Source organism: Hyperoodon ampullatus (assembly GCF_949752795.1).
Source record: "Hyperoodon ampullatus genome assembly, chromosome: 4".
In the NCBI taxonomy this organism is placed as follows: Eukaryota; Metazoa; Chordata; class Mammalia; order Artiodactyla; family Ziphiidae; genus Hyperoodon; species Hyperoodon ampullatus.
In genome coordinates, this window is record NC_136917.1 from 115,316,688 (window position 1) to 115,332,614 (window position 15,927).

Genomic DNA, 15,927 nt, shown 5'->3' on the forward strand with positions numbered 1-15,927 from the left:
CCAGATAGTCTGGCTTTCAGGGATTGGGAACTTTGTGCAGTTTCTCACCCTCTACCGCTCTAAGGAAAATAAAGTAGGAACTGGGGGAGGCCAGACCCTGAGGGAAAAGCCATTTCATTCAATCGTTCCTACAGTCATTTATCAAACTCATCAAACTCTTTCTGGAGAAACAAAGACTTAGTCCCCATGTCTGAGTAAAAAAAAAGACTTAGTCCCTGCACTTTTGGGTCCCAGTCAAATATAGATGGAGGAAAAGTGACATTCATTTACTCATTCTGGACAAGGTTAGGAATGACCTTCACACGGTAAATCCTTTGATCAGTTCTCAGTCTTCATGTTACTCAACCCGACTGTGGAATTTGGCATAATTGACCTCGCTCCCTTCTTGAATGCTATGTTCACCTGGCTTCCTGGACCACTCTTGTCCTGATTCTCCTCCTGATTCTCCTCCTGTCTCCCTGGCAACTCAGAAGGGGTTGGTTCTTTTCTGGTTCTCATTTACTGTCCTCAATTCTACACTCTAGGTTGCCTGTGGGTTTGTCCTTGGACTGCTTTTCAATATACACTCATTTCCTTTGGTCATCTAATCCAATCCTGTGGTTTTAAATACCATATTTATGCTGACAACGTCCAAATTTGTATTTCTATCCCAGATTTCTCCTTTCCAGACACAACATATCCATTCAGCTACTCAACATCTCCACTTAGACATGACTGTAGGCGTATCAAGCCTAAGTTCAAAACTACATTTCTGACCCGCCCTGCCCCTCTCATAGTCTTCCCATCTCCTTAAATTGCAATTCCATCCCTCCAGTTGCTCAGATCAAAAATCTTGGAGTCAAAAACAAAACAAACAAACAAACAAAAAAAAATCTTGGAGACATCTGTGACTTCTTTCTCTTATATTCCACATCTGATCCATCAGCGAGTCCGCCCTTGAAAATAGATCCAAAATACCACCCTGGTTCAAGTTACCATTATCTTTTGCCTAGATTATTGCAATAGCCTTGTGACTTGTCTCTCTCCTTTTACCCATAAGCCTCTACACAGTCTTCTCTCAACATAGCGGTGAGACTGAACCTGTTAAGCTGTGCATCAGTTCAGGTCGCTTCCTCACTTAAAATACTGAAGTAGCTCTCCACTTCCCTCTGCAGAGAAGCCAAAGCCTGTCAAAGGCTTACACATCCTGCCCTCCCCCACCTCCCATACACAACCCCCTTGACTCCATCTTTTCTGTTCCCCTCACTCATTCTGCTCCAGCCACACACACACCCTTGCCATACCTTTGCCTGGAATGCTTTTCCCTCGAACACCTACATAGTTTCAGTCTTCACTTCCTTCAGGTTTTTGCTAAAATGCTATCTTCCCAGTGGGGCCTTCTAAGACCTTATTTAAAATTATATTCCCATCCTATACTGTCCATCCTCCCTCTATGTTTTATTTTCCTCCATGGCATGGATTGCCAGATTGATATTCTACATGTATTTATTTATTATCTAGTTCCTCCACTGCAATGTAAGCTCCATGAGTACAGAGTTTTTTGGTTTTTTACTTTGTGGCATTTTTAAAAGTATTTAGAGAGTAACAGTATCTAGCACTGGCAACTGCCTCTGATATACTTATCTCTATAAGGTCTTAAATGTTATTATTTAAGTCCCAGTTTAAATCACTTTTCTGTGTGTGTGTGTTTTCTTGTATTTTTTTAATATAAATTTTATTTATTATCTAAGTCCCAGTTTAAATCACTTTTCTTTTTATGTGTGTGTGTGTGTGTGTGTTTTCTTCTGCTGTTTTTTTTAATAAATTTTATTTATTTTATTTTTGGCTGCACTGGGTCTTTGTTCCTGCGTGTGGGCTTTCCTCTGGTTGCAGCAAGCAGGGGCTACTCTTTGTTGCGGTGCACAGGCTTCTCATTGCAGTGGCTTCTCTTGTTGCAGAGCACGGGCTCTAGGTGCACAGGCTTCAGTAGTCGTGGCATGCGGGCTCAGTAGTTGTGGCTCGCGGGCTCTACAGTGCAGGCTCAGTAGTTGTGGCGCACGGGCTTAGTTGCTCCGCAGCATGTGGGATCTTCCTGGACCAGGGCTCGAACCCATGGCCCCTGAATTGGCAGGTGGATTCTTAACCACTGCACCACCAGGGAAGCCCTAAATCACTTTTCTTAAAATGCAGAAAGGCAAATGTCTAAAGCACTGCAAAAGCCAACCTATAAAATGCAGAGGACAGATATTTTTATCTGTTTTGTCCACTGCTGTGTTCTCAGTGCTAGAACAATGCCTAGTCCATAGAACGAGCTCAACAAATACTTGTGAATGAATTAATTCTTACATATTGTCCACCTACTATCTTTCACTCACTCTGCTAGAAGCTAGGATCACAAAGGTCCATATCTCTACCTCCACTGTGTCATTGGTCAAATGTGAAGTGAGATGCGTAAGTCAAGTATTGAGGGGGAGGAGTCGGTGAGTGAAGCATCTTTGAAGGGCTACACACACATTGAGAAAGGATGGCTCTTACCTGGGGGAAGCAGAAAAGGCTTCCTGAAGGAGGGGGCATCTGAAGAGGGCTTTGAAGGATGAATAGTTCGCCAGGTGATAAATAAATCTCCAGATAAATCTCCAAATCTTAGTTGCTTCACTGAAATAGATGTTTCTTTCTTACTCAAAGCCAAATCCAAGTCTAAGTTTGGTGGAAGGTTCTCCTCCAGGTGGGGATAAATGAGCCAGGCTTCTCCCAACTTGGGGCTCTGCCATCTTCACCTCATGGCTTTCAAGGGCGCTACAGAAGGAAAGAGCAGGAAGGATTCTGCATATACGGTTTCCACAGCTCTGGCCTGAAAGTGGCGCACAATCACTTCTATATTCCATTGACCAGAACTCAGGCACATGGTCACAGCTCACTGCAAGGGAGACTACATGCCCAGAAGGAAGGGGGAAAAAAGGAGTTCAGTGGACAGCTAGACAGTTTCTGTTATCCCAGGCATAATGGGGTAGAGACAGGCCCCCAAGAGAAAGCACGTTATGAAAGTGTGGTACGTTTGGGGAACACTGTGGTGGAAACCAAGAGAGTGTGAAGGAAAGTGGCCAGCGATAAAATTAGAAAGTAGGCAGAACTCACCTAGGAAGGGCTTCTGTTTACCATGAAAAAGCCCTTGGACTTTGGTCCTGAGGGCGTTGAGGGTTAAACCATCCTTTCTCAGCCCTATCTTCACATCACTGAAACTGACAGGGTGGCTTTGCTGGGGCCAAGAGAAAAGACTATATCAGGTAGGAGTCATAGGAGGAAGAAACAGGGAGAAGAAAATGGGAGGAGACGAGAGTCACTCCCACCACAAATGCCGCTGACATGAGCATCTCAGCCCACCAGTCAACCCGTCCCCATCTTTTTAATCACCATGTGGCATAATCATGGCTCTCATGCCTCAGCCCCGTCATGTGTTTGTTTCATTAAGTAATCACTGGCACAGATGCCATCACCGAGCTCTTCGTGAGGTATGGATGCCAGTTCTGCCCCCCCTCGAGTAACCCCTTTTTAGAAAGGTGAGGTAGGGCCGCCTTTCTCTGTTTACACTCTTCCCAGCAATGCATGGCCTAACGCCCCCTGCAGCCCTGTTTGAAAGCCTTGTAACATTTTTCCTTAAAGTTATTTCCCCCAATTGTTTGAATGGCAGAAACAAAAAAATCTTTAAAAAAACCCCGAAGATCATAAGCCTAAACAGTAGTTGGTGGCTAATGCCTAAAAATACTATCATTTGAAATTATTCCTTTGGGTCTGGCAAGCGTCTGGGAAGCCGAGACACCTGCATTACGGTTCCAATCTTTGTCTCCCATCCCCCAGACACCCCCGTTTCACTGCCGCCGAGCTGAGAGATGCTGGGTGAGTGGTACACCCCTGGGGGCCTCCCTTCCTCATGGCCCAGGGCTTCTAAGGGCCCCTCCAGCTCTAATTGATGAGTTGAAGTAAACTAATGCTTCTGAGATGAGTGGAGAGAGTGGGGAGCGAGGGAGTCCAGCGTGGGGTGACTCCAGGCTGATTGGGGGACCAGAGGGCAGTGCCAAGGACACACCTGCCACCTCAGCTCCTCTCCAGAGAGGCTCTTAGTGTCGGAAGGAGCCAGAGCTCCCCTGGTCTAATCACGAGGAGTGAAAACCACCAGCCCAATTTTAAAGAAGCCTAACTGCTGACTTTTCTTCTTACACTATCCTCTTTAGACAAGTGGCCAAAAAAGAAAGAAAAAGACATTCAATCCCAGAATATAGTTGTTTTCCAATTTGGTTGCTCATAGACTAGTTAGTTGTTCCCTCTTCTTTGTTTCCAGTCTCTACCACAAGCTCCACCCGCCACTTGCAGGGGCTCATTCTTAGAGCCTCATCTAAAGAAGAAATGCTTCTCTTTCCTGATTACGCATGCAACACATACTTATTAAGTTTATTGTAAAAAAGACTGGAAAATACAAAAAGAAGGGAGGAGAGGGAGGGAGGGAGGGAGGGGAAGAAGAAGGAAGGAAGGATCCAGAGAGAACTGCTCTTAACAGCTGGAACTACGTCTTCCTAGTTAGAGCTATCTTTTGAAAAACCAGATTAAGATTACATTGCCTAACTGTTTGTTTAGTTTTCCCCACTTGACAACATAGGAACATCTTCCCAAAGTCTTAAATATTCTTCCACAGCACCATTTTTGGTTACCGTAGAATATTTCATCTTCTCAGTAGATCCTTATTTACCCTGTTAGAGACTACCCATATTATTTTAGGGTTTTGTTGTTGTGTTTTAAATAACAGAGATAAACATATTCTGATACATACATTTTTTCCCTGCAGTCTCAGACTATTCTTTTGGGGCAAAATATTTTTATAGATGGGTGGATTTCCTACATCAAAAAAATTCTTTTGGGACTTCCCTGGTGGCACAGTGCTTAAGAATCCACCTGCCAATGCAGGGGACACGGGTTCGAGCCCTGGTCTGGGAAGATCCCACATACCACGGAGCAACTAAGCCCGTGAGCCACAACCACTGAGCCCGCATGCTGTAACTACTGAAGCCCACGCACTTCAAGCCCGTGCTCCTCAACAAGAGAAGCCACTGCAATGAGAAGCCCCACGCACCACAATGAAGAGTAGCCCCTGCTCGCCACAATTAGAGAAAGCCCGCATGCAGCAACGAAGACCCAGTGCAGCCAAAAATAAATAAATAAATTTATTTTTAAAAAATTCTGTTTATTTTAAAAGCTTTTAATGATTATTATCAAATTACCCTTCAGAAACAATGTACCAATTCATAGTCCCATCAGCACTGTATCTGTGTCCATCTCTTCACATCTTCACTGGAAGTGAGTGTTACTTTTTAAAAAATCTCTATTAATCTGGTCATCCTGCCCTGATTTTAATATTTATTTACTCAAGGAGCAGAGCGGGGGAAAGGATTGTTCACGGAGGTGAGAAGAACCTCAGAGATGGGGAGCTGTGATTCTAAAGCATAATCTAAGCACACAATCCGTAAATATTTGTACAAATTCTACGTAGATGCTTTTTTAGCAGAGTTACTTTACTATAATGAGTATATTGGCTGCAGTAGGAGACTTGCCTCAAAGTCCTTTGTACTTATTGGCTACAGGACAGAAAGTAAGCAAACAGTGAGGCCTCTCAGTCTCAGGTTTCTCTTATATGAAATAGCTGTTCAACCCACAGGGTGTTTGTGACAATGAAATAAGAAAATGTGCATAAAAGTCCTTTGGAAACCATGACAGCACTAAACCTAGGCTGGGGATTCTTACTGTTGCTACCTCTAACCACAGTGAAAGATCATATTATACCCGACCTTAAATAAATCATGTTGTTTTTAGACAAATCATCCCATAATCCCTAGCCAACTAAAGGTCTTGCCTCTACAACCCAGCAGGATTAGACCTTCGTCCTGGAGATGTGGCAGACTATACAGGTGAGAGGAAGAGACCTCAGAGCCACTTCCTAACAGCCCAGGATCTTACAGTTTCACAAAGTAACCAGGCGCATGAGACAGATGCACCTACAAAACCAGTCAGGGATGTTGGAGAAGGAACTGAAACCAGCGTGTGCCCTCATTCGGGGCTGTGAAAACGTGTGGTGGTACGAGGGGCCAAGCCCCACCAGCTAAGAAGAAGTTGTAGCCCTCAAGCAGGGCCAGACTGGAGGTCTATATGCTTGGTAGAGGCTGGTAGGAAGCTGCTGTTTGCCTGGGATCCCTGGCGAAACTGCAGAGACCCAAAGGCCTGTGGGAAGCTGGTGAGGAGAGGAAGGGGTTTGGAGAGCCAGGGGTGTTTGGATTTGCTATGAAAGACAAATGGCGGGACAGAGGCCCAGAGAGCCTGTGAGCCCAGAAAGTTATTTCCTGGCAGTTTAAGCACAGTTGGTGGTGGGAACGTAGAGGGAGGAGGGCCTGGGAAATCTGGGGAAGAGTGAGGCCATAATTCTCAGCTGCTCGGGGCAGCAGAAACTAGTTTGGTCCTGCTGTTTAGCATTTGTGAGCTGGTCATTAGCATTTGAAGGAAGTGCCAGCAGAACACCCACAGAGCCTTTAGATCTGTGCTCAGCCTGCTGGGCTGGACGGGGTCGGGGAGCCTAATTGCTCTGACGTCAGCCTGACTTCAAGAATCCAGTTATCTCCTGGACCCTAAGAAGGGGCTGAATCCAGTTGCTATCGCAGCTAAAGCCCAAAGTCATTCTATTTATAAAACTTCCCAAGTTCTTAGCTACTTATATCTTTGGCCCAGTATACTAGGTTGGCCCAAAAGTTCGTTCGGGTGTTTCCATAACATCTTACGGAAACCCTGAACGAACATTTTGGCCAACTCAATAGAAAGCATAATAATTTGGGAAAGAAAAAGATTACTGTCATAGGAAATGTTCAATTATTACCTCACTTAACCCTCACTCCATCTTACAAAATAGAGACTAGTGTTGTCTTCTTGTCAGAAATAGGATGTTTCAGAAGCAGTTTCAGAAACAGATGCCAAACTCATAATCTGATAGCAGAGGCATCCCTAGTAACACTACATACTTGAGTTTCCAGAAGCTTCCCTGAATTTTTTGCACTCTAATTAGAAATTAGGTGTTTATTTCTTAGGGGAAAAATCAGGCCAATTTTTGGCTTTGGAGCCCAAGGATGGCACGTAGGTGAGTCCAGGGATTCAGGTTTTGGTTCTCGAAGAACTGCAACCAGGCACTGAATGTGCAACTGTCTTGTCCTGCTCTTCCGAGAGGGAAAAAGATGGAGTGGACGAATATGGAGTTTAAAGCACAAAGAATCCCAGCTCCGTCCTGTCAGCTCTACAGGCCCCAGTTATTTTGAAATGAAACTCACTTTAGAAATGCAAATGACTCACCATTTGGAGTTGGGGTTTCAGCATCCACCAAGCTAACTATGGCTTTGAAGACCTTTTGGGAGCTGGCTGTGTTCGCCCGGGAATACCTCCCTCCTGGGGATACCTCCCTCCCGGGGTTGCTGCTGGAGCCAGAGGAGATCGGGACAGTAAAAGGGCTTTTGGTAAAGTGTGAAGGAACATTCAGTTTTTTTTTTTTTTTTTTTTTTTTTTTTTTTTTTTTTTTTTTTTTTTTGTGGTACGCGGGCCTCTCACTGTTGTGGCCTCTCCCGTTGCGGAGCACAGGCTCCGGACGCACAGGCCCAGCAGCCATGGCTCACGGGCCCAGCCGCTCCGCGGCATATGGGATCCTCCCAGACCGGGGCACGAACCCGTATCCCCTGCATCGGCAGGCGGACTCTCAACCACTGCGCCACCAGGGAGGCCCATGAACATTCAGTTTTATAGTGATAGTGTCGAGTCCTGAATATCTCGCAGCCCCTTGAACTAGCCAATGGAAGAGAAAAGATTTTGCAAGGACTCTATGCCACTGCCCCTGGGTAAACAAAGTCTTGGTCTAGCGCTGCTTCTATTCTTTTTTTTTTTTTTTTAAGATTTTTTTGATGTGGACCATTTTTAAAGTCTTTATTGAAGTTGTTGCAATATTGCTTCTGTTTTATGCTTTGGCTTTTTGGCCACGAGGCATGTGGGATCCTAGCTCCCTGACCAGGGATCGAACCTGTACGCCCTGCATTGGAAGGCGAAGTCTTAACCACTGGACCGCCAGGGAGTCCCCTAGAACTGCTTCTGTTCTTAAAATCTATCTGATTTCCCATTTCTCCCCGCCCCTCCTCCCCGACAGCACCACAAAGACTGGGGCCTCTCTTGGGCAGGGTTCTCTGCCAGATTGAGTTAGCCCATGACACTGCAGCTGCACAGGTCGAAGATAAAACATACCTGGGGCCCCCAACAGTAAAGCCATGTGAAAGCATCTGAGATGCTGTGCGGGGAGGAGGTGGAGAAGGCAACAGAGGAGAGAGCTGGGAGAGGAAGACGGGAAGAGAAGCCCAGAGCTCAAGATATCCCACAAGGGCCCGATGCAAACTGCTTACTGCTCCATGCCCAGCAGGCTCCCCAAACAGGCCTCAAGGCTGGTTTATCAGATGCTAAAATCCCTCATTTCCATTTCCAGAGGGAGTTTTATTTCTGAGTAACTGAGCTAGATAAAATAACTGAAAGGCAGCAGGGCCTCACCGGTTAAGAGCTAGGACTTTTGGGCAAAACTGCTTGGGTTTGAATCTTGACTTCACCTCTTATGAGCTGTGTGATCTTGGGCAAGGTAATTAACCTCTCTGTGCCTGAGTTTTTCTTATCTGTAAAGCAGGACTAATAGTAATAGCACCGGGTTCTTACATTACTGTACAAACTATGGGAGTTAATCTTTATCAAATACTTAGAACAGGTCCTGGCACATAGTTTCTTTAACGTTTTAAAAATAGATATTATTATTATTATTATATTATTATTTTGGCCATGCCTAGTGGCTTGCAGGATCTTAGTTTCCTGACCAGGGATCGAACCCGTGCCCCACGCAGTGGAAGCGTGGAGTCCTAACCATTGGACCACCAGGCAAGTCCCAAAATAGATATTATTATTTTTTTGCGGTACGCGGGCCTCTCACTGCTGTGGCCTCTCCCATTGCGGAGCACAGGCTCCGGATGCGCAGGCTCAGCAGCCATGGCTCATGGGCCCAGCCGCTCCGTGGCATGTGGGATCTTCCTGGACTGGGGCACAAACCTGTGTCTCCTGCATCGGCAGGCGGACTCTCAACCACTGCGCCACCAGGGAAGCCCCCAAAATAGATATTATTTTATTAATGGATCTCCCTGACTAGATATATGCTCTGAGAGGAAGGCCCTGTCTGGATTTGCTTACTGTACATCCAGTGCTTAGCGCAGCATATAGTAAACAGTCAACTCTCTGGATAAAGGGACCCTCTCAAACCCTTCCTAGACTCCCCACTACAGAGAATGAAGGCTGCAGCTCCAGCTCCACCCACGCAAGCAATAAAAGGCACAGCTGCTAGCAGTCAACGAAACCAAAGTGACCCCTGGAGCTATGCCATGACACAGTTCCCTGTTCTCAGACCCCCGGACTTCTCCTTGTCTTCACCGCACAGGATGTAGGGCCCCGAACTTATTTACTTGGAGGAAGCGTTTGGTCTCTGAGTCAGGAGTGTCTGCCCAGGTTCAGGTGTGGGCCAAGTGTCCTCGGTCTCCCACACTCCCCTGGGGAAAACAGTCAGCATCCCAGATAGCAATGTGGCTTGTGGGCAGAGAGCCAGCCTCCTTCCCCTGCTCTCCAGGCACCTGATCCTTCTGCAGAGGCTTGGGCTGGACGCATGTGTAACAGAGAGCTGGCTCCAGCCCAAAGTTTCTTCCTGAAAATGCCGACATCTCCCCCTCAACTCACAAGGCAATCAGCATTTGCGGGACCCTGCTCGGCCCTCCCCAATGCAGAACTCTGGTGGGGACCAAAGTATAGTGATGTCAGTGATGTTCACTGAATCTAAGTCATCTATATCATATGTAGCACCGAGAAAGAATAAAAACCAACAATGAAACACTCCACTGATTTTAAGATATACTCCAAGATATACTTCATAGAAGCTACAATATGAAAAAATTGCATTTTAGAATTGATGAAAACAGGGCACCATTACTACATGCAAACAGCAGGAAGAAAAGAGAAGCGATCAAAGAACATTCACATGTTCCACCAATGCATCTACCTGCCATGTTCTCTGCCCTCCCTCTTCTGACAGTGGGTGAACTGCCCACACCCCCATCTACACCAACCCCTGCACCTATGAACTGGGTCCCATCCCCTCTCAACAACTTAAGGACACATCGCTCCAGCAATCCCCACTCCTCTCCTCTGCATGGTTAATTTTTCCTCTCATTTGTTTCCACTGCCTAAAACTATGAAATAATGTCTTCCTTCTTGATCTCTCTCCAATTCCATTCTTGGCTGCATTTTACACAAAATTCCTTAAAAGAGATGTGCACTCTTACCTTGTCCTCTCCTCCCACGTGTTTCCTTGAACCCTGATGGGAACACCAGGCTTCCATCCCCATTGCTCCATCTAAACAGGTTTCTGTCTAGGTCCCCAGTGACCTTCCATTGCCAAATCCAAGGGTTGACCCTAGTCCTTAGCTTCCTCCTCTCTCAGCAGCAATTGGCTTCCAAGATGCTACTCTCTCCTGGTTCCCCTCCTCCCCTCCCTGGTCCTCCTCCATACACTGGCATTCCCTGAGGACCACACTTCTTTTCTACCTGCCCTCAATGCCCTGGTGATCTCACCCAGTCCCGTGGCTTTAATTACCATCCTCACTTTAATAACTACGGTCCCCAGCTCTGGCCTCTCTTCTGAACTCAGGGCTTGAACCTCCTGATAGGCATCTCAAACTAATATGTCCAAAACCAAACTTTCGTATTCTAACCTCAAGAAATCTTCTCCATCTTAATTAGTAATTCTTTCCAGTTATTCTGGCCAAAAACCTTAGAATTGACTATTCATCCAATCCATCAACAAATCCTTTTGGATTTCAAAATCTCCAGAATAAGATCCCATCTCACAACTTCCGCTTGCTGCCACCCTAGCCCAAATCCCCATCCTCTTTTACCTGGGCTGTCGCAATAGTCTTCTACTGGTTTCCCTTTGGCCACTCTGTCTCCACATTCTATTTACCACTCAAAAGCCAGAGTGATCCTTTAAAAGGACACCAGACCCTGAACTGTCTTTGTTCAAACTCTCCAAGGCTCCCGTCTCAGGCAGAGGAAAGCCCCTCCCGCAGGGTCTAGCTCCTGGCCTCTCCCCTCTCTTGGTTGGCTCCAGCCACACGGGCCTCCTTGCTATTTCTAGAATACATTGAGCACTCTCCCACTTGGGTTTCTTCTTCCCCCACCATGACTGAGCCATGTACTCACCGCCTCACCCGCTGCAGGTCTTTGACCCACTGTCACTTTGTCATTGTGGCCTCCCCTGATGTCCTCCTCACAATGGCCCTCCCCAATGTCACCCTGCCCCCTACCCTGCTTTCTTTTCCTGTACATGTCACGCCCTCACATATCTATGTGTTGTTTGGGGGCTGTGACTGTGGCCCCCACTTGCACGTCAGCTCCATGAAGTCAGGGATTTTGTTCACCGCTGTATCCTCAGCACCTCGGACACCACGTGGCACATGGAGACGCTCCGAGAAGATTTACGGAGCGACTTCTGATGTTGAAGAAAACTTTCTTTATGCAGAAATGTTAGGAGCATGACTAGTTTTCCTATTTCTTTCTACAACTAGGTCACTGGGAGTTAAAAGAAAAGCGTATACAGAAGTGTTTCCTGGAAGTCGCCTGAAAACACAGAAAACAGCTGCCCTGTTAATCTTACAAAAGGATCATGTCTGAAAGCATCTGTTCATGGCCTGAGTGTGCTTGTGCAACAGAGGAGTCCGGCCAGGCTTCAGGGGGTCACTGAAATGACCAGAGGGTACTGCAGCCAAGGATCTTCTTACCCTCCCCCGTCTACCCCCCACCCTTGCCCTCTTCGTCTCTGCCTATAGGGGCCTGACCATCCTTGCTCAACTTCTCTCTCCCTTTCCCCACCGGGTCTCCCTCTTTGCACCCTTGGCTCTTTACCAGACCCTTCTTAAGCCATTTATAAGCTTATGTGGCCCCATCTGGACCTGTCTGTCTCCTCCCCAACAAGCCCCTCCCCCCAACCAAGACTGTGAAGCATTTGAAGGCTGGGGTTGTGTCTGACTTATCTTTGTACCCCTAACACCTAACACAGTGCCTGGCATATTGTAGGTACTCGAGAAATGTTTGCTGAATGACTGAATGAACTCTCCACTGTTGACAGGCTGGCTTTTTCACAATTTCCCAGAGACAGGCTGAGCTTATTCTTGGCAAAGCTTTGCTCATGCCATGCTCTCCAACCAGTATTCCCTACCCTCTCATTTCTACACACACACACACACACACACACACACACACACACATGCGCATGCACAAACACACACACACAGCTATCCTTTGATAGCTAACTCTTAGCTAAACAGAATATTTCAGCTCAAAAAGTATTTATTGTCTATTTACAACATTCTAATACTGTACTCAATGGTTGATAAATGTAAGTTGTGGTTGATTTATCGGCACAAGTTTCATCAAATACTATTTTCTTCATGAGGCCTTTCTTTATAATTCCAAGCAATGCACATCTGTCCCCTGTTGGCAGACACACTGCATGGAGGGTTGGTTTGAGAGAGAGGTCGTAAAGCACTGCCATGTGGTGATGCGGTGGGGTGTAAGGGCTGGGGTCAGACTTCCTGGTTCAAACCCAGGTTTCCTACTTACTAGCTGTCTGGCCTTGGCCCAATAACTGTCTATCTGAGCATCTGTTCCCTCATCTATAAAATAGGGATAATAATAAGCTCCTTCAGAGGGCTGTTGGGAAGATTTAATGAAAGCACACAGAAGAAAAGAAAAAAGAAAGCACATAGATCATGATCAATGAACAACAGCTGTTATTATCTCACAGTTTAAGCCTTTGATATGATTTACAACTTTATGTGGTGCTGTGTTTTATTTTCTAATTCTGTCATATATGTAAATTCTCTCTTAAATGACAGTTCAAGTTCCTGGAAGGCACGGATCATAAACAAATAGGCCTAGAATGAACAGAGAGGCATTAAGTTGTTCTAATTACGAGTTAATTCATGGTTCCCAAAGCTGTATCTTTTTTACTACTTGGCAGGTCATTTTCTCAGACTAGGGTTAGGGAAGAGAGGTAGGCATTTCATATACAGTTTCATAAACAATTAGGTATTTGTAAGTCATCATAGCTGATGGGAGTGTGTTGTGTGGGAGAGTGTAAAGGAACCCTTCGGCCCAGAGCTGCCTTCTTTTCCTAATCAGCTGGAATGATTAATTAGAAGCAACGCTACATAAGGCATAAGCCTACAAAAAGGCTCGGCCTTGGTTCTCCATGCTGGTTCTGCCTTTGTCTAGCTGTGTTACTTCGGGTAAGTTATTTAACCTCTGTTTCCTTATTTGCAGAGTGAAGATGATGATAATAGTCTCACCTCCTAGGGTTATGGTAAGAATTAAATGTTAAGTGCCAGACACACAGTTAAGGGCTCAATATGTGATTATTTTTATGACAACTTCTTTGTTCATTTGCTCCAGTTCTGGGGCAGGTCTTAGGGCCGGGCCACCAGCGGATGTGTTTTAACACTTCCAGGCCACAGAAGGGACCTGTTTGAGTGACACACAGGTGACAGAAGCTTGCTTTGTGCCAGGAGTGTCCCCTTCCCTGAGGGAGTGCCCAGACATCCCCAACTACTCCTCCGTTGGGGGGTAGCTGGGGCACAAGAAAAAGCCAAACTTCTATTGCTATTATTTTATTTGCATTTCTCAAACTAACCTCGCATGGGAATCAGAATTTTATTTTTAATTTTTTTAATTATTTTTTTTTTAGTTTCTTTTTTTTTTTGAATTTTTTTTCTATTATTTATTTTTGGATGCGTTGAGTCTTTGTTCCTGTGCACAGGCTTTCTCTAGTTGCTGTGAGCGGGGGCTACTCTTTGCTGCAGTGCTCGGGCTTCTCATTGCAGTGGCTTCTCTTGTTGCAGAGCACGGGCTCTAGGCTCACGGGCTTAGAAGTTGTGGCTTGCGGGCTCTAGAGCGCAGGCTCAGTAGTTGTGGCGCACGGGCTTAGCTGCCCCATGGCACGTGGGATCTTCCTGGACCAGGGCTTGAACCTGTGTCCCCTGCATTGGCAGGCGGACTCTTAACCACTATGCCACCAGGGAAGTCCCGGGAATCAGAATTTTAGAGCAGCAAGAGCTCTTGGGGCATGATCTCTGAGAGGTGATAAAGGCACAGGCATTGGGGTCAGACTGAAGCTAAGCTGGGAACCTGGCACTGACCATCCCCAGGGGGCGACCTGAGGTGAGGACCCAAGCTCTCTGGCTCCTGCTGTTCAGAGTGGGAGCTTGTTAGACATGCAGAATCTCAGATCTGCTGAATCAGGACCTGAATTTTAGCAAGATCCAAAGGCAGTTCATAGAACTTTAAGGTTTGCAAAGCTGTGATCTAACCCCTCACTCTTCTCTTCTATAAGACTGGGTGAACAGTTATTTGAGAAATGAATACCTTAGCACAATGCCTGTTAGAGTTATTAGCTATCTCTCTTTTATCCATAACATCCTTCAATTTCCCTTTTATAACATGCATCTTAATGGTTTATAATTGCCTGTTTAGCTGTCTCCTTCATCAGAATGGGGATTGTCAGATCAGAGAATGTATTTATTATGTTCACTGCTGTATACTCAATGTCTGTCACTGAGTAAGAGCCATGCATTAAGGGACTGACTGACCAACTGAATGAATGAATGAGGTCCAGGACTATCTCCTGCCCATTCTCTGTGACACACCCAACTCAGGCACATTGCTTTACACTGTATGCTCAGTGACAATAAGCCAATGACCTTATCCAACCTCCTCATTTTATAGATGAAGAAACTGATGCTCAAAGTATGGGTTAAGTAACTTGCCTAGGGCACCCATATCTGTATGTTATCCCCCTCTGGGCACTAGCAAGTGCAGTCTTCTCTGTGACATCTTTATTTTAAACATCTCCCATATGTAACAGCTATCTAGATGACTATCCTTCTGACTTGGAGGGGGAGTGACTGCCTTCTTTTTTAGAACTAACATATTTAGAACTAATCCACTTGACAGATGGGTTGCTTTCTGTGGTTAAGAGAGGGATTTTATTAGGGCTGCCTACTTATTTATTTTCTATGTATTTATTCTAGATATATATGTATATATTGCTGTCTAGTGCAACAGCATTTCTATCATTTCTTTTCTTTTTTCTTTTTTTTTTTTTGGCCAAGCCACACAGCTTTCAGGATCTTAGGTCCCTAACCAGGGATTGAATCTGGGCCCCCAGCAGTGGAATCGCAGAGTCTTAACCACTGGACCACCAGGGAATTCCCCATCATTACTGTTTCTAAAACAGCAGAATATCGGATTGATATTGACTCAGCTTTGCTAAGCTGCTATCATTGCTTTCTCCTAATTTGCCTTTACGTTACTGTTACGCATTTACCCTCAGGTCTACCTTTGTAGAACAGTATTAATTCACCTATTAACTCACAAAATAAGGAAAACCCAACAACCAACAGTGGTAATACTGGTAAGCCCACTGCCCACTTAACCTTGAAATGTGGCACCAGAAGAATGTAGTTCTTCTGCTTGCCGGTTATACACCAGATATTTAGGAGATCTCTACTATTTTGCCAGCATGTTATTGAATTCAGTGATCAGATTTCTTACATTATCCTTCTAAATTAAAAATAAATCAGTTCCTTGATTTTTTCATTTGTTTTTCCATTCACTAGGGGACCCAGGGGGAGAATAAAATATGGGGGCTCCAGGAAGGGAAGCTTCAGGGCAAGGGAAGGAGGAAGCAGATGGGAAAGAGGAAGAAGACAGGTGGGAATGAAGAAGATGAACCTGAAAGAGGAAGTTGAG